This window comes from Eleutherodactylus coqui, chromosome 13, assembly GCF_035609145.1.
Source record: "Eleutherodactylus coqui strain aEleCoq1 chromosome 13, aEleCoq1.hap1, whole genome shotgun sequence".
Lineage (NCBI taxonomy): Eukaryota > Metazoa > Chordata > Amphibia > Anura > Eleutherodactylidae > Eleutherodactylus > Eleutherodactylus coqui.
The window spans coordinates 34,613,825-34,632,348 of NC_089849.1; positions in this window are offsets into that span (position 1 = coordinate 34,613,825).

The following is an 18,524-nucleotide window of genomic DNA, read 5'->3' on the forward strand; positions in this document are numbered from 1 at the left end:
ACTAGAGCAGCCCAACAGGGTACTAGAGCCTTTATGCCCACCCATATCACATCTTGTATCCAAGCTAGAGGTGCTACAACAGGGTACTATAGTCTTCTTTTAAGTGTTCTGTTTTCATAGCGCAGCTTAAAAGTTCCTTTAATGACTTGGCAGAGTAATCCTGAATTCCTCTATCCAATCATAACTATTGGGCTCAAGACCAGGACAAAGGCGATTTAAACAGATACAGACAGAGTAAATATTTAATCTGGTTACTCACTTTATTTTTGTTCTCCATACAGCCCAGATCATCTTGAAGACTGCAGAGTTTGCTGCTAATGCATCTTTGGCCTTGAGTATAGCTATAGTGGATTCAGAAGTAGCAGTCACACCTAGACACTGGAGCCTGGTGTAGCCCAAAGGCCCCTCTGTCACACAGGAAGACACCACTATTATAAATGACACACTGGGAGGCTGGGAGGCCCTGTTGCAGATTTTGCATTGACCCCCAGATCAGATCCCATAATAAATATAGCCCCAGTCAATTTCAGTCCTCAGGCCAGACCATACAAAAAAATGATTTCCCTCTCCTCACTCCTTCTGTCCTGGCATCACTCCCACCACTCTGTGCATGCTTAGCTTGCTGTCGCTGATACTGCTCCAGTCCTTTGGTCCTCCTCTGCTGCGAGCGCTGTGCCACATTTTGACACCAATCCACACTGTGTCCTGACATGGGTGGCAGTGGAACTCAGTGCAGTGTGTCATTACCGGAGAAGAGGAGGACCACCTGGGAACAAGGAACAGTGAACAATACAAACCATGCTTACCACACCCTGGGGCTCATGTAACAATCACTGATGGATGTACTAATTGCATATATGAATTTTAATGCATGTTTGCTGGGTACTGCGTATTTTACGAGCATGAAAAAATACATGTGTAATACGCCCATGTGAGTGAGCCCCTCACACAGCAGCTCTTTCGTTCCCCACGGCTCTACACTTGCCACGTAGCAAGTAGGCAGAACCTGTCTGTGATTACAGAACTGCAGCAGAGTTGTTGTGTACAGCCGCGGGGAACGGAAAAGCTGCTGTGTGAGGACAGAGGGAGCCTCAGATGATGGAGGTGTGGGCAAGAGCTGTCATAGTGTGGGGATGTTATCATGGCGCCCCCTTGAACCTCAGAAAGGTGATTGCACTGGTTGCACGCCCCTAAGGTCAGCCTTGCCTGTTAGCAACAGGTGAGGCTGAAATGAAAGAACCCAGTTGTTTGGAGCCTACTGGGCTCCCCAGATGAGATATGTTGAGGCCCCCTCCAAACAGCTGCACAGAGGAAGTGAATGTTCACTTGTAATTGCATTGTCAGCTGCGCTCTATTTCTCGCACACAGGTAAGGGATCGTTCACATTAGCATTAGGGGATTCCATCTCACTGCACCATTCGTGGAGCAAAAAAACGTCTTCCCCCGACGGAACGGTTCCGCCAAATGACCCACATTGACTATAATTTTGCCACAATTTACAGGATAAAATACCACTGCTGTTTCATGCTGCGGCTCTGGTCATGAATTCCTTGCAGCTAAGATTCGCTCCACTGAGAAAATTCAACACCTCTAAAATCCCACAATCATACACTATTGAGGAAGCAAACAGATTTGAAGTGCTTGACACATCAGAGATGCATCCAGAGGAACGACGGCACGATATACAGTCCACGGTTATGGAAACAGCCAGGAAGCATCTCACCTATAAGAAAAAGAAAAACACTATTGGTTGTCTGCGCAAACCATCAGAAAAGCGGATAAAAGAAGAGCAGCAAAAGACGCCGGCAGCAAAGGCGAAGTTCGGCAACTAAATGTCGATTTTCGGCAAGTGGCAAGGAAAGATAAGGAAATGGACTGGAATGAGCATTGAAAATAACTGAAAGCAGAAGCCATGAAAGGCCATAAGCGAGGCCGATTCTCACAGGTCTAGATGGCCCAAAAACCTTTCATGGCACGTAATGGCACAATCAAAAGCAAAAATGGGAAGGAATCGAATGACTAACAGAGTATCAAGGATAGGGGGAGGGAATACTCGGAGGAACTAAATGCCTTTAACCACATACCTGGGCCATTGCGTGAGGTGGAGCCTGCGGACTTGGAGCCTCCATTGTGGAGTCAGAAGTCATTATGGCAACGAAACAACTAGCCAGAAGTAAAGCACCAGGCATAGATAACATACCGGCAGAGCTATTGCTGCCAATGGAAAAAGCTTGAAAATACCAATAGAATATCTACATGTGCTTCATAGATATATAAAGGCCTTTGACTGCATCAACCATGACAAGCTATGGCAGGCCCTACAAAAGCCGGGCACATCGGCACATCTAGTCAAGCTGATAAAATCAGTTTATACCAATCAAGAAGCCACTGTGAGAACACAGAATGGGGACACAGATTGGTTTGGTGTCCGCGGCTGCATCCTCTCACCCGTCTTGCTTAACTTATATGGGGAAGTGATCATGCGGAAAATGGACCTAGACAAATTGGAAACCAGGGTGAGAATAGGTGGAAGAAACATCAACAATCTCCGTTATGCAGATGATACAACTCTGCTTGCAGAAACAGAAGCCGGTCTGAAGCAGCTGAAATGTAAGATTAAAACTAAAAGTGAAATAATGGGCCTCTACCTGAATCTAAAGAAGACTAAAATTATAACTGCAAAAAATGGCCAAATGCAAATCAAAATTGACAAGATTTCATTTACCTTAGTTCAAAAATTGACAAGGCTGGAGAATATATGCCAGAGATAAAACATAGGATAGCATTGGGGCGAAGCACGATGCTAAACATAGACAAAATCTGGAAAAGTAGGGATATCGGTATAGCAACTAAACACAGGATATGCAAACCACCCTATTCCCCATAGCCATGTATGGATGTGAAAGCTGGACTGTGAAAAAAGCTGATAGAAAGGGGATTGAGCTGTAGTACAGACGAAAGCTGCTGCATATACCCTGGACGCCGAGAGTAACAAACAGAAAAGTCCTGAATCGTATAAGACCCAATATATCACTGGAGGGCAAGATGACCAGGCTCACGTACTTTGGCCATTGTGGTAACTTGGGGTTTACTTGCTCTTGGGGACCCCCATCTTTTTCCATAAAATAGATTGTGCCACTCTCACATAGACTCTGGACAACCAGATTTGCTTACAACTCTGGCGTCTTCCAGCTTTATCGCACACAGAAATGGTTCACAGTATTTACACACTACACATACCCTGGAACACAACTCAACTTCTGGGTGTACAGCCACAGTGTCCTTGTCACTATACCCTACCAGGGCATATAAGAGGCGTCCTCCCCTGTCAGACTCGTACCAGACACAATCTGGTCCACACCGGACCTCAGGCTTGCAGCTCCTGTAGCTGCCTAAGCAGCCTCTTCCCCCTGAGTGTGTCAGGAACCAATGCTTTATTTTCTTCCTAACACACCAGGTGTTCTGTCTAATTTTTAATACACAGAAGACCTATTTACAGCCCTCTGCAGGCCATTCTATGTACTACCTTGCCACACCATGTAATGTGAGCAGAGTCGCTAAAAAAAATCTATAATGCTTGGACAGATCAGTGGCAAAAAAACCCCCGGCTGCCAAAGAACACGATGGCCGATACTGTCAGAGCGGGTACTGGCATGGATATCACACAGCTGAAAGAAACAACGCAGAATCAAAAACATGGAGGGAGGAAGCCTTTAGTGTCGTCAAGGGTTGTGAACGACTAAACGGCTAACAGCAGCAACACTAGTATACACACATCAGCACATCCATGTGCAGTACTCAGGTAGCTGTTCACTTTACATAGTCAAATGCATCGATTTATGTATGTTTGTAGGTATTCATACAAATGACTTTAATTAATTACTCTGAAACACTGATAAGCGCATTATCAGCACTGAAGAGAGGAAAACCACCACCAGTACATAATTAAATGGCATACTTCACAGCACAATAACTAATGAGATGGTCTCTCAGGCTAAAAGCCTGCACAAAGCCTGTCAGATGGCTCGAGTTTTCATCCCATAGGAGGAATGGAAAAATTAGAAACTGTCAATCAATGTTGGAAAATTTCATATAATAACTTGTTGTTTTGTACATTTCTAAGGACATCTAGAGTGGGAACAGATATAGCCGAGCGGATGTCATCGTTAAACCACTTATGTGCACTCTGATAACTTACTAAACTAAAAGAACTTTGTAGACTAAGGCGGATTCGACTCAATATATGCGTACCAATTACCTGATAATGATGTGCAAATACGTAGAAAGATAGAGCAGGACCTAATTTTATCATGCGCATGAAATGTGCACAAAAAAAGATAGTGAGAACGGACCTATTAACATTAATGGGTTCTATTCTCTGCGTATTGCACGTGCTAATTCCGTGCGCGCAATGTGCTACGCCAATTCCTTCGTCTAAAGGAGCCCTAAGGAAAATAAGTATCAAGCAGGCATCCCCTACAAGGTCTTATGTAATAGGGTAGCGATGCCCCCCTTCCACTCTAACCATAGCAGCTTATAGCCGCTCTGTTGAGGGGCCTTGAGTGCTGCATTAGGCTCCTCCCCCTTGTCAGGTAAAACAGCGAGAAATGGAGGCGAGCCGAGCTGGAGCTGTGAGCCACATTCTGGCACACAGTAGTGTACGCAGGTGCATGAAGCCCCACTCCCTGAGCTCAAACATTCTTGGTGCTGAAAGCTTCATAAAACAGGAAATTCCCGCTACATCAGTTTGGCGGAGGAGAGTACAGGGATTGTGACTTTGGGGAGGAGGTACTACTGGAGGACAAGTGCAATAGTCTGCAGAGCAGCCACTGGACAAGAGCAGAGAGGTTGTCCAAGACATGTAGTTAATACTATGTGTGAGCAAGATAGGGCAGGACCTATCTTTTTTTTTTAATTTCCAACCCGCGCACACTAGCATGGGGTTTGAATAGCCCCCCCAAATTTTTAAAAACCTGGTTCATGTGTTAACACGCAACAGGCAATTTCTATCGATGACCTATCCCCTGACAGGCCTCTCCAGGTAACGCCACTGCAGCGGTTACCTGAATAATCAGAGGCAGGGCTTGTTGAACCAATCACAGCCATTCAATAAATGGATGTTATTGGTTAATCACACCCATTTAATGAATGGCTGTGATTACTGCATTGAGCGCTGGCTGTGATTGTGTGAGCCAGCGTTCGAGAACCAATCAGAGCAATCTTTTGCTGGAGGCGGGGTTTTAAATCCCAGTTACCAACACTAGATGCTTTGTCGGTGCTGACAAGTGCAAGCAAGCCTGCCTGGAACTGTGGAGAGCAGCGGGATAGACCCGGACAGCGCCTGCTAGGTCGGTATTGCTTTTTTTTTGCTCAGCTACCTACGTTGCATTTTCAGCACAGCTGAAAATGCAGCCAAAACGCTGGCAAAATGCATGCCAACGCTGCTGAAACCGCAGTAAACCGTGTTGAAAAACGCAGTGTTCTTGCAAACGCCTGTGTGAGGGAGGCCTACTGAAGTGAATGGGACTCAGCCTGCAGTACTAACCAGGGCCACTGTGCAATGGGCAGAGCTGTTTGCTTCCTGCAGCAAAACAACTACAGTACAAGTGGGGCAACCCCATTAAGTCTCTGCACCTCAATACTAGATATTAACCAGACCTCCTGTAGCCCCCATGTTATACAAGTCCAAAGTCCATTATCAACATATAAATAAATAAATCTTAGTATTTGTATAGCGCTAACTTATTCCGCAGCGCTTTCAGGTAATTATTATTTATTACCCCTCACCAAGCTGGGTTCTCATTTTACCGACCTCAGAAGGATGGAAGGCTGAGTCAACCTTGAGCCGGCTACCTTAACCATGCGGGGATTGAACTTGCACCACACTCTGCACCACACAAGAACATATCAACTAAGTCTTATGCAGTGCCTATATCAGTCACACGCAAGTGCCCATGGCATTTACTATATTTCAAAACCACATCCCATTAAGCCAAACATGGCAGCACATTAACTAAACCAGCGTCCAGAGGCAATTACTCCATGTCATAATGTATCAGCAGTGTCCTCGTATAACATCAGCCTGCAGAAATGACCACTTTCCTGTATGCAAACATCTATGAAGAAGAGCAAGCGGATGCAGATTAGAACAGTGCTCAGCTCCATGTGAATTATGACTCTGCCAGTATATATGCCGGGCGCTTACATGAATTTGACTTGCGGCCTGAACACTCAAAACGCATTAGCAGCTCTCCATCTCCATTATCCTCAAGGGGCAACACAATGTAAGCACTGTACTATTGTACAACGTGAATGTGGTAATGGATGGGAGTGTAGTCCAGGCCATTAGGGAATAGTTGCTCTCTGGTTTCTGTGCTACAGACCCTTACCCTAAATCCTTCATAGAAACACGCTGCACTGTTGTAATGACTGGCAGCGCTCCACCAGTGTAAATGCAGCCCTTCTTACTGAAAACCCAAGAGTACAAAAAAGTTCTGATTGTTCTAGAACGAAGGATAAACTAATGCCATAACAACTAGAAGTAGAGATGAGCGAGCTTGATGCTTGTTCGAGTAGTAGCCTACTCGATGGTGCTCATTATTCGAGCGAGTACCACGCCCCTGCCCGCTTTACCACTTCCTGCTGTGATGTGGCAAACCTGCGCACGAGAGAGAGTAAAAAAAAAAGCTCGATACCCGGCGGGTCCATTGCAAAAATGCTCGAGTCTCCCATTGACTTTAATGGGGTTCGTTACTCGAATATTCCAAAAAGCTCGGGTCGAATAACAAGAGCATTTTGGTGCTCGCTCATCTCTAGTTAGGAGTGCTACAATAAGCAGATAAGCATCACTAGTAACGGTCAGCAGGTTATACAAGTAAATAGTACTGTTCTGGGGGATTTTTACACAATATTTTAACCCCTCAAGGACCAGAGTGTTTCAGTCCTAAAGGACCAGACACTTTTTTAGTGAATTTACGTATGTGGTGAGTTTATGACCTTATCTTTTTTTCTTGGGCTGCAAAATAATTTTTGCTTTATTTTTTGTGACCCATAGGGCTGTTTTTAACACCTTTTTTTTGTTGTTGTATAAGAGGTAAGGGTCTATTCTGCTATATCGATCTGAGAAAACTTGGACCAATATTGCACTTGCAAAGCTGTAAATTTTCCCTGCATGTGCAATGCATTTTGTGGGGGGGAATGCGTCACCCTGCATCGCTGCACATTCGTTCTCACGCGCTGTTAAAAATTGCATCGCACTCAAATGAAAAATCGCATCTGCAAACAAGTGCAATGACATTTTTTTCTTCTCTCTTAGGAAATAATGGGCGATATTACCCTTAAATAATAGGGCATGCTGTGATTTTTCTTTCTCGTCTCACCTCGCCCATGTAAATACTCCCATTGCAAATAACAGATTCAGGGTTTCCTAGGGTTTTTTCTCTTTCTGCCATTATACAATGGCGCCATCTGCTGGCTAGAGCTAGTATTGTGATATGGGACATGCTGGAGAGGCCCCAACAACAGAGCGGCCAATAATATACAGTAAGAATACCCTGCCGGACGTCTTCCGACATCGGAGCTGTACAGCCTTCAATCAGAATGTCGTTAGATGTCAGACAGTGGATTGGAAAGGGTTAATATAAATCAGATTATGAACAGAACGTATAACATCAGGTTTTGAAACATAAGTAAGTGTGATGAGTACTTCTGCTGTTTTTCTTTTTTTTTTTTATAATAAGAGAAAATTAGGGTCAGTCAGATAGATCTTGAAGGCCTCTATTCCTAACATTTCTTTTATGCTTATTTCTATCATGTAGTAAGTAATCAAGGTAAACCAGGTTTTAGGAAATAGGTCAACTTTATCTTCATTCATGGCCAACAATTTTTCATATAGCATTGTAACGCCCCAAATGAACTTACTGTAGGTAAGGCCGGAGGCCTAAACTTTGTCACGGTGATGGCACAATCTAGTTTGGACACTCTGGAAGATGGCGCAGAAATAACGGAGACGAGTCCAGTTTAGCTTAGTAATCTGGGAGTAAGCAGATTTACTAACTTTGGTATTTTGCAACAACGGGTTAACATTACAATTCTCTGAAGATGTATTTAGAGTAAGTGTTGAAGAATGCAGTAATACACAAGCACGATGCAGTAATGTGGAATTAATGATTTAACTTCAACGCTCTCTCTCTCTTATTTTCCTGAAGGTTTGATTTACTAGACAATTTCCCCACTAGAGATTCAGATGAAACAATTTAGTTAATTTGACTGTAGGATTTTATGAAGCAGACGGACAAGTGGCTGTAAGGCTAATCCTTGCTTTAACTTCACTGGGTACCTATAACTCACTGTTAGATGAAGATGGACCTCTGAAAGGATCTTCTGTTTTCTCTTCTGTAAGATGCCAAGGGAGCGGGTTTGATCACCACACTCTACCTTGGGAAACGCTAACAACTGAAATACTCCTCCTTGCCGACTACGCAACTGCAACCTCTCCTCATTCGCTCCTGGCTGAGTCTGCCTAACTGCTCTGCGTCACTTCCTTTTAAAATCTTTCTCTCTCCTGCACTCTTGCATAGGGACCTATATCTTGCTTCCCGCCCTTGGGCTTTGCGCCAGTAAGATTAAACCTGACTGTCAGCCAATGAGAGACCAGCTGACATCAGGTTTGAGTTCTATTGCTCAGAGCAGAAGGGGAGACACAGGGTCTCTTCCACAGACAGCACCTTCTGGATCCAGGGACAGCATCCAGACAGGTGAGACAGGACAAGTACAGCATGAGTGTTCTGTAGTTTCCGCTGGGCACTACAGCATCATTCTTGAGATTCTAGCAAGAATTGGACTAATTGGAAGGATTGGTGAGAACCATTGGGAGGTAATGTAAATTCTTCCACCATACAAATATACTGTGAAAGTTTATGTTTTTGGTTGTTTAATGCAAAAGGTTTGTCCGCCAGGAGACAAGTTGACGGGGAGAAAGGGAATGATTTGCCGAGAACTTTAAATATGAACTTGGGCACTTGCCAGAACCTACCACCGGATGTGTCTACCAAATATGAGTTGTTCCCAGTAGCTTACAGCCTTTGAAGCGAGGGGTTGTCGACAATCATGCAATCGCTGGATCCCAAATGGCTCTGCCATTTCCTCTATTCACTACTTAGTGCTCATTTAGCGCTATGTAGTCTGCAAAAGGCTGATCTTTTCCTCTGTGCACAACATACTCCTGCTTGATTGCAGAACTTTAATCCTGCACCATATTTTTATTATCATCTGGGATTAAAGCCCAGAACTAATCGCCATATATTTAGCGTGCTTAGTCCTTAATGCAGTGTTTCCCAACTCCGGTCCTCAAGGCACCCCAACAGGTCATGTCTTCAGGATTTCCTCAGTATTGCACAGGTGATATAATTATTGTGAATGCCTCAGACATTGCCACAGGTGTTCTTACTACAGGATATCCTGAAAACAAGACCTGTTGGGGTGCCTTGAGGACTGGAGTTGGGAAACACTGCCTTAATGGGTTGAAATGCATGATCAGCCACCACCTGATATTCGGTTATTAACCCTTTGCAATCCAATTTTGGATTCAGGGTTTCCTAGGGGGCTTTCTCTTTCTACCATTATACAATGGCGCCGTCTGCTGGCTAGAGCCAGTACTGCGGTATGGGACATGCTGGAGAGGCCCTCGACAACAGAGCGGCCACTAATATACAGTAAGAATACCCTGACGGACGTCTTCTGACATCGGAGCTGTACAGCCTTCAATTAGAATGTCTTCAGACGTCAGATAGTGGATATCTAAATAAATAAGGAAAAATTGATAAAATCTTGCATGTAGCAAGGGAGGGAAAACTAAAACAATCCTGACAGGGTTTTCTATAGGCCACCAAAAACAAGAGAAGAAACTGAAAACTTATTACTAAAACAAATAGAAAAGGCGTCAAACTGCAATGATGTAATTATTATGGGGGACTTTAATTATCTGCATATAGTATGGGAAGATGAAAGCGGCGAACCTCACAAGGGCGATACGTTCTTGGGAACAATTAAAGATAACTTTACCTAAACCAACTTGTACAAGAACCAACTAGAGGGAGGGCCACTCTGGACTTAGGCCGAATGAACTCGGGCACGCACGGATTCCGCATAGGGAATCCTGCATGGAATCTTTTCTTCTGTACTGCAGATGTACTGTCATGCTGGCGCACATGCACAGTACAGATTTTCTCGCGCCATTGCTAGGCGATGATGTGGAATCTGCAACTTTTCCTGAATTTTCATTCCAGATAGGCCGTCCAAAATGGAGCATGCTGCGATTTTTCCTCTGCGAGCGAAAATCGCAGTTGATTTCCACTCGCGTGCGTGCAACAATCGCTTTTGGATTACTTACTATGGATGGAGATTGCTGCAGAACCCACGAACAGACTCCTGCCACGGATTCTGCAGCAAAAATCCGCCCGCCTGCATTAAGCCTTATTATTAACCAACAGACCGGACAGAATCACGGCGTGCAGGTTGAGGGACACTTGGAAAATAGTGACCACAATACAATCAATTTCCAGCTGTCATTTAATAAGAAGCCTTATCAGGAACAACAAAAAACTGAACTTTAGTAAGGCAAAATTTGGTCATCTCAGAATTACTCTCGGCAACATTAAATGGGACAACGTCCTCAAAAATAACAGTAAAGGCGACATATGGGAGAAGTTTAAAAACATCCTAATTATCTCATGTGAGCCGTTTATACCCTTCAAAAATAAAAGAACTACAAATAAAGGAAACCAATGTGTCTCGACAAGACTGTAAGAGGGGCTATAAGCGAAAAAAGGAAGCGTTTAAAATACTAAAATGAGAAGGCAGCGAAGAAGCGCTAAAAACATATAGGGGAAAAAATTATGTAACCTGTTCCACTCATTGATCCCCCTCACTGTCTAATATCTAATCTGCGTCTCCTCCCTCTCAGTTTCATCCCATTGCTTCTAGTCTTTCCTTGAACAAATGTGAATAGGGCTGATCCCTCTGCACTGTGACAGTCTCCTCTCAGCCTTCTTTTTTGCAAGCTAAACATTCCCAGATCCTTTAACTGTTTTTCATAGGACATGATTTGCAGACGGCTCACCATTTTGGTAACTCTTCTCTGAACTTGCTCCAGTTTGTCCGTGTCTTTTTTAAAGTCGGGTGCCCAGAACTGGACACAGTATTCCAGATGAGGTCTGACTAAGAAAGAGTAGACGAAGATAATTACCACACATGATCTAGACTCTATGCTTCTCTTACTACATCTGAGAATTGTGTTTGCCTTTTTGGCTGCTGCATCACACTGTTGACTCATGTTCAGTCTGTGATCTATTAGTATACCCAAGTCTTTTTCACATGTGTTGCTGCTTAGCCCAATTCCTTCCATTCTGTATGTGCTTTTTTCATTTTTCTTGACCAGATATAGGACTTTGCATTTCTCCTTGTTAAATACCATTCTGTTAGTCGCTTTTCTAGATCTTTCTGAATACTCTCTGTCTCTCGCATAGTGTTAGCTATCCCTTTTAGATTTGTGTCGTCAGCAAATTTGATCAGTTTCCCATCAAGTCCCTCCTCCAGATCATTTATACAAATGTTGAACAACACTATGCCTAGGACAGAGCCTTGTGGTCCCCACATGATACATTCTTCCACTTGGATGTGCCGCCATTTATGACCACTCTTTGAGTACAATCACTCAGCCAGTTGTGAATCCACCTAACAGTTGCCTTGCTAATCCTATATTTGGTCCTTTTTTTCAATAAGTTCATGAGGGGTGGATCATGTCAGACCAACTTGATCAGCTTCTACAACAAAGTAAATTCTAGCCTGAACCTGGGAGAGTCTATTGATCTCGTATATCTAGATTTTTCTAAAGCATTTGACACCGTGCCGCATAATAGGTTGATATATAAAATAAGTCAGTTCTGGGCAAAAATGTGTGTAGCTGGGTTAAGAACTGTCTCGGAGATAGAAAGCAGAGGGTGGTAATAAATGGTTGGTACTCTGATTGGGCCACCGTTGCTAGTGAGGTGCCACAGGGTTCAGTATTAGGCCCCATTCTGTTTATTATATTTATCAATGACCTGATAGAGGGGCTGCACAATAAAATATTGATATTTACAGACGATACGAAATTATTCAAGATAATTAACACAATGGAGGACAATGTACAGCTGCAAATGGACCTAGATAAGCTGGGGGCTTGGATTGAAAAATGTCAAATGAAGTTCAATATTGATAAATGTAAGGGTACTAGTTGACTGTAAACTAAACTGGAGCAATCAATGCCAGTCAGCTGCTACAAAGGCAAATAAAGTCTTGGGGTGAATTAAAAGAGGTATAGGGGCGAGGGACGAGAACATTATCCTTCCACTATATAAGGCACTAGTCAGGCCCCACATGGAATACTGTGTACAGTTCTGGTCACCGGTGCTCAGGAAAGATGTTGCAGTGCTTGAGGGAATTCAAAGAAGGGCAACTAAATTATTAAATGAAATGGGGGGACTGGAATACCCAGAGAGGCTATCCAAATTGGGATTATTTACCCTGGAAAAAAGACGGCTAAGACGTGATCAAATAACTATGTATAAATACATGAGGGGACGATACAAGGATCTCTCCCAAGATCTGTTTATACCCAGGACTGCGACGGTAACAAGAGGGCATCCTCTATGGTTAGAGGAAAGCAGGTTTCATCACCAACACAGAAGGGGGTTCTTTACTGTAAGAGCAGTGAGACTGTGGAACTCTCTGCCTGAGGATGTGGTAATGGCAAAATCCATGGAGGAGTTTAAGAGGGGACTAGATGCCTTTCTAGAATGCTATGATATTACCGGATATAGACATTAGGTGACCAGCGGGGTTGTTGACCCGGGACTTGGAGTCAGGTAGGGACTTTCAAACTCTGATCCAGGGATTATTCTGACTGCCATTACGAAGTCGGAATTAATTTTTTCCCCCTAAATGGGCTAAATTGGCTTTTGCCTCATTGGGTTTTTTTTGTCTTCCTCTTGATCAACATGAAGAGGGGAACAGGCTGAACTGGATGGACTTTGTCTTCTTTCAGCCTTACATACTATGTTACTATGTGAGCCATACTTTTAGTTCTAACTCCTGTAGCCTAGATGTTGGTGCAATTTTTTTTAGTCAAATACAAAAGTAGACCCAAAAAGAAGGAAAAGTTTAAAAGGAAAGAGAGAAAGTTCTCCTCTTTCTGTGTTTGGTTCCAAAGAATGACGTGTGCGATTTCAGCCATAAAAATATATTATGTAATTAGTTTATGAGATATATGAGTAATGAATAGAGATGAGCGAACGTACTCGTCCGAGATTGATACTCGTTCGAGTATTAGCGTGTTCGAGATGCTCGTTACTCGTGACGAGTACCACGCGATGTTTGAGTTACTTTCACTTTCATCTCTGAGACGTTAGCGCGCTTTTCTGGCCAATAGAAAGACAGGGAAGGCATTACAACTTCCCCCTGCGACGTTCAAGCCCTATACCACCCCCCTGCAGTGAGTGGCTGGCGAGATCAGGTATCACCCGAGTATAAAAATCGGCCCCTCCCGCGGCTCGCCACAGATGCATTCTGACAGAGATCAGGGAAAGTGCTGCTGGTGCCGGAGCTGCTATAGGGAAAGCGTTAGGAGTTGTTTTAGGCTTCAAGAACCCCAACGGTCCTTCTTAGGGCCACATCTGACTGTGTGCAGTACTGTTGAGGCTGCTTTTTGCAGTGTTGCACTTTTCTTTTTTTTGTATATCGGCCATGCAGAGCATTGCGCCCTGCAGTAATTATACATACTCCAGGGCCAGTAGTGGTGGTGAGGCAGGGACAGAAGACATATATTTATTGAATATAGGCAGTGGGCCTTTCCAAAAACATTTGGGGAAAAAAATCTATTTGGGCTGCCTGTGACTGTCCTCAGTGTACTGGGTCTGTGCTGGGTGTAATTGTCCTCCTAATTCATACGCAGCCAGCTAAGTGTTACAGCAGGCTTGCGCAAAATTATTTCCTGGCTCTGTGTTGGCTGTTAAATCACTGCTGTATTCCAGTCCACAGTGCAACAGTCTGCAGTTATTTTACATACTCCAGGGCCAGTAGTGGTGACGCAGGGACAGAAGACATATTTATTGAATATAGGCAGTGGGCCTTTCCAAAAACATTTGGGGAAAAAAATCTATTTGGGCTGCCTGTGACTGTCCTCACTGTACTGGGTCTGTGCTGGGTGTAGTTGTCCTCTTAATTCATACGCAGCCAGCTAAGTGTTACAGCAGGCTTGCGCAAAATTATTTCCTGGCTCTGCTGTGCGTTCGGTAAGCGAAGTCAGCCTCCAACCACAGGCCAATAAGCGGCACATTTAATTACAGCGTTCTGTTTCTGCACTACTGGTAATACACCATGCTGAGGGGTAGGGGTAGGCCTAGAGGACGTGGACGCGGGCGAGGACGCGGAGGCCCAAGTCAGGGTGTGGGCACAGGCCGAGCCAGTGCAGTGGCCAGGGGTAGAGGCAGGGCCAGACCGAATAATCCACCAACTGTTTCCCAAAGCGCCCCCTCGCGCCATGCCACCCTGCAGAGGTCAAGGTGCTCTACGGTGTGGCAGAGACGCCTGACGACCGACGAACAGTGGTGTGCAACCTTTGTCGCGCCAAGATCAGCTGGGGAGCCACCACCACCAGCATGCGCAGGCATATGATGGCCAAGCACCCCACAAGGTGGGACGAAGGCCGTTCACCGCCTCCGGTTTGCACCACTGCCTCTCCCCCTGTGCCCCAACCTGCCACTGAGATCCAACCCCCCTCTGAGGACACAGGCACTACCGTCTCCTGGCCTGCACCCACACCCTCACCTCCGCTGTCCTCGGCCCCATCCAGCAATGTCTCTCAGCGCAGCGTCCAGACGTCGCTAGCGCCACTGTTTGAGCGCAAGCGCAAGTACGCCGCCACGCACCCGCACGCTCAAGTGTTAAACGTGCACATTGCCAAATTGATCAGCCTGGAGATGCTGCCGTATAGGCTTGTGGAAACGGAGGCTTTCAAAAGCATGATGGTGGCGGCGGCCCCGCGCTACTCGGTTCCCAGTTCCCACTACTTTTCCCGATGTGCCGTCCCAGCCCTGCACGACCACGTCTCCCGCAACATTGTACGCGCCCTCACCAACGCGGTTACTGCCAAGGTCCACTTAACAACGGACACGTGGACAAGCACAGGCGGGCAGGGTCACTATATCTCCCTGACGGCACATTGGGTGAATTTAGTGGAGGCTGGGACAAGTCAGAGCCTGGGACCACTCACGTCCTACCCACCCCCAGAATTGCGGGCCCCAGCTCGGTCCTGGGATCTGCGGCGGTTTATGCTTCCTCCACTAAACCACCCTCCTCCTCCTCCAACGCAACCTCTGTCTCGCAATCAAGATGTGTCAGCGGCAGCAGCACGTCGCCAGCAGTCGGTGTCGCGCGGCGTGGCAGCACAGCGGTGGGCAAGCGTCAGCAGGCCGTGCTGAAACTACTCAGCTTAGGAGAGAAGAGGCACACGGCCCACGAACTGCTGCAGGGTCTGACAGGGCAGACCGACCGCTGGCTTGCGCCACTGAGCCTCCAACCGGGCATGGTCGTGTGTGACAACGGCCGTAACCTGGTGGAGGCTCTGCAGCTCGGCAGCCTCACGCACGTGCCATGCCTGGCCCATGTCTTTAATTTGGTGGTTCAGCGCTTTCTGAAAAGATACCCACACTTGTCATACCTGCTCGGAAAGGTGCGCCGGGTCAGCGCACAATTCCGCAACTCCAAGATGGACGCTGCCACCCTGCGAACCCTGCAACATCGGTTTAATCTACCAGTGCACCGACTGCTGTGCGACGTGCCCACATGGTGGAACTCTACGCTCCACATGTTGGCCAGGCTCTATGAGCAGCGTAGAGCTATAGTGGAATACCAACTCCAACATGGGCGGCGTAGTGGGAGTCAGCCTCCTCAATTCTTTACAGAAGAGTGGGCCTGGTTGGCAGACATCTGCCAGGTCCTTGGAAACTTTGAGGAGTCTACCCAGATGGTGAGCGGGGATGCTGCAATCATTAGCGTCACCATTCCTCTGCTATGCCTCTTGAGAAGTTCCCTGCAAAGCATAAAGGCAGATGCTTTGCACTCGGAAACGGAGGCGTGGGAAGACAGTATGTCGCTGGATAGTCAGAGCACCCTCATGTCTATATCTCAGCGCGCTGAGGAGGAGGAGGAGGGGGAGGAGCATGAGGAGGAGGGGGAAGAGACAGCTTGGGCCACTGCTGAGGGTACACATGCTGCTTGCCTGTCATCCTTTCAGCGTGTATGGCCGGAGGAGGAGGATCCTGAAAGTGATCTTCCTAGTGAGGACAGCCATGTGTTGCGTACAGGTACCCTGGCACACATGGCTGACTTCATGTTAGGATGCCTTTCTCGTGACCCTCGCGTTACACGCATTCTGGCCACTATGGATTACTGGGTGTACACACTGCTTGACCCACGGTATAAGGAGAACCTTTCCACTCTCATTCCCGAAGAGGAAAGGGGTTCGAGAGTGATGCTATACCACAGGACCCTGGCGGACAAGCTGATGCTAAAATTCCCATCCGACAGCGCTAGTGGCAGAAGGCGCAGTTCCGGGGGCCAGGTAGCAGGGGAGGTGCGGAGATCAGGCAGTATGTACAGCACAGGCAGGGGAACACTCTCTAAGGCCTTTGACAGCTTTCTGGCTCCCCAGCAAGACTGTGTCACCGCTCCCCAGTCAAGGCTGAGTTGGCGGGAGCACTGTAAAAGGATGGTGAGGGAGTACGTAGCATATCGCACGACCGTCCTCGGTGACGCCTCTGCCCCCTACAACTACTGGGTGTCGAAGCTGGACACGTGGCCTGAACTCGCGCTGTATGCCCTGGAGGTGCTTGCTTGTCCTGCGGCTAGCGTCTTGTCAGAGAGTGTGTTTAGTGTGGCTGGGGGAATCATCATGGATAAGCGTACCCGCCTGTCAACCGACAGTGCCGACAGGCTTACACTCATCAAGATGAACAAAGCCTGGATTTCCCCAGACTTCTCTTCTTCACCAGCGGACAGCAGCGATACCTAAGCAATACGTAGGCTGCACCCGCGGATGGAAGCATCGTTCTCTATCACCATCAAAAACGGGGACATTTTTGCTTCATCAATCTGTGTATAATATTCCTCCTCCTCCTCCTGCTCCTCCTCCTGAAACCTCACATAATCACGCCGAACGGGCAATTTTTCTTAGGCCCACGAGGCTCAGTCATATAATTTTTCTAAACAATTTTTATACGTTTCAATGCTCATTAAAGCGTTGAAACTTGCACCTGAACCAATTTTTATTTTAACTGGGCTGCCTCCAGGCCTAGTTACCAATTAAGCCACATTAACCAAAGCGATTAATGGGTTTCACCTGCCCTCTTGGTTGGGCATGGGCAATTTTTCTGAGGTACATTAGTACTGTTGGTACACCAATTTTTGGGGGCCCTCGCCTACAGTGTAATCCAATTAATGTTTTGCCCACCTGCATTACAGCTGACGTTACATCAGCTGTGTTGGGCACTGCAATGGGATATATTTATGTACCGCCGGTGGGTTCCAGGGAGCCACCCATGCTGTCGGTCCACACGGAGTTGTAACTGCATGTGTCCACTTCTAAAGAACCCCAGTCTGACTGGGGCATACAGTATGGGCCGAAGCCCACCTGCATTTAATCGGACGTTACCTCAGCTGTGATGGGCACTGCAATGGGATACATTAATGTACAGCCGGTGGGTTCCAGGGAGCCACCCATGCTGTGGGTGCACACGGAATTCCCATTGCGGAGTTGTACCTGCCTGTGACTATTTTTAAAAAACCGCAGTCTGACTGGGGCATGCAGACACCTTGACAGAATGAATAGTGTGTGGCACATAGGTTCCCCATTGCTATGCCCACGTGTGCAGCTCCAGATGGAGGTGGCACAGGATTATATTTCTCATTGCTTCTGTACAGCATTGTGGGCTATCGTCCCGCCCTTTTTAAAGAGGGTCGCTGCCTAGCCGTGCCAACCCTCTGCAGTGTGTGCCTGCGGTTCCTCCTCATGGCAGACGCACTTATAAATAGACATGAGTGTGGCGTGGCATGAGGGCAGCTGAAGGCTGCGCAGGGACAATTTGGTGTGCGCTGTGGACACTGGGTCGTGCAGGGGGGGGGGGGGGGGGTTGGGCAGCATGTAACCCAGGAGAAGTGGCAGCGGAGTGTCATGCAGGCAGTGATTGTGCTTTGTTGGAGGTAGTGTGGTGCTTAGCTAAGGTATGCATTGCTAATGAGGGCTTTTCAGAAGTAAAAGTTGTTGGGGGGGGCACTCTTGCCGCTATTGTGGCTTAATAGTGGGACCTGGGAACTTGAGAAGCAGCCCAACATGTAGCCCCTCGCCTGCCCTATCCGTTGCTGTGTCGTTCCCATCACTTTCTTGAATTGCCCCGATTTTCACAAATGGAAACCTTAGCGAGGATCGG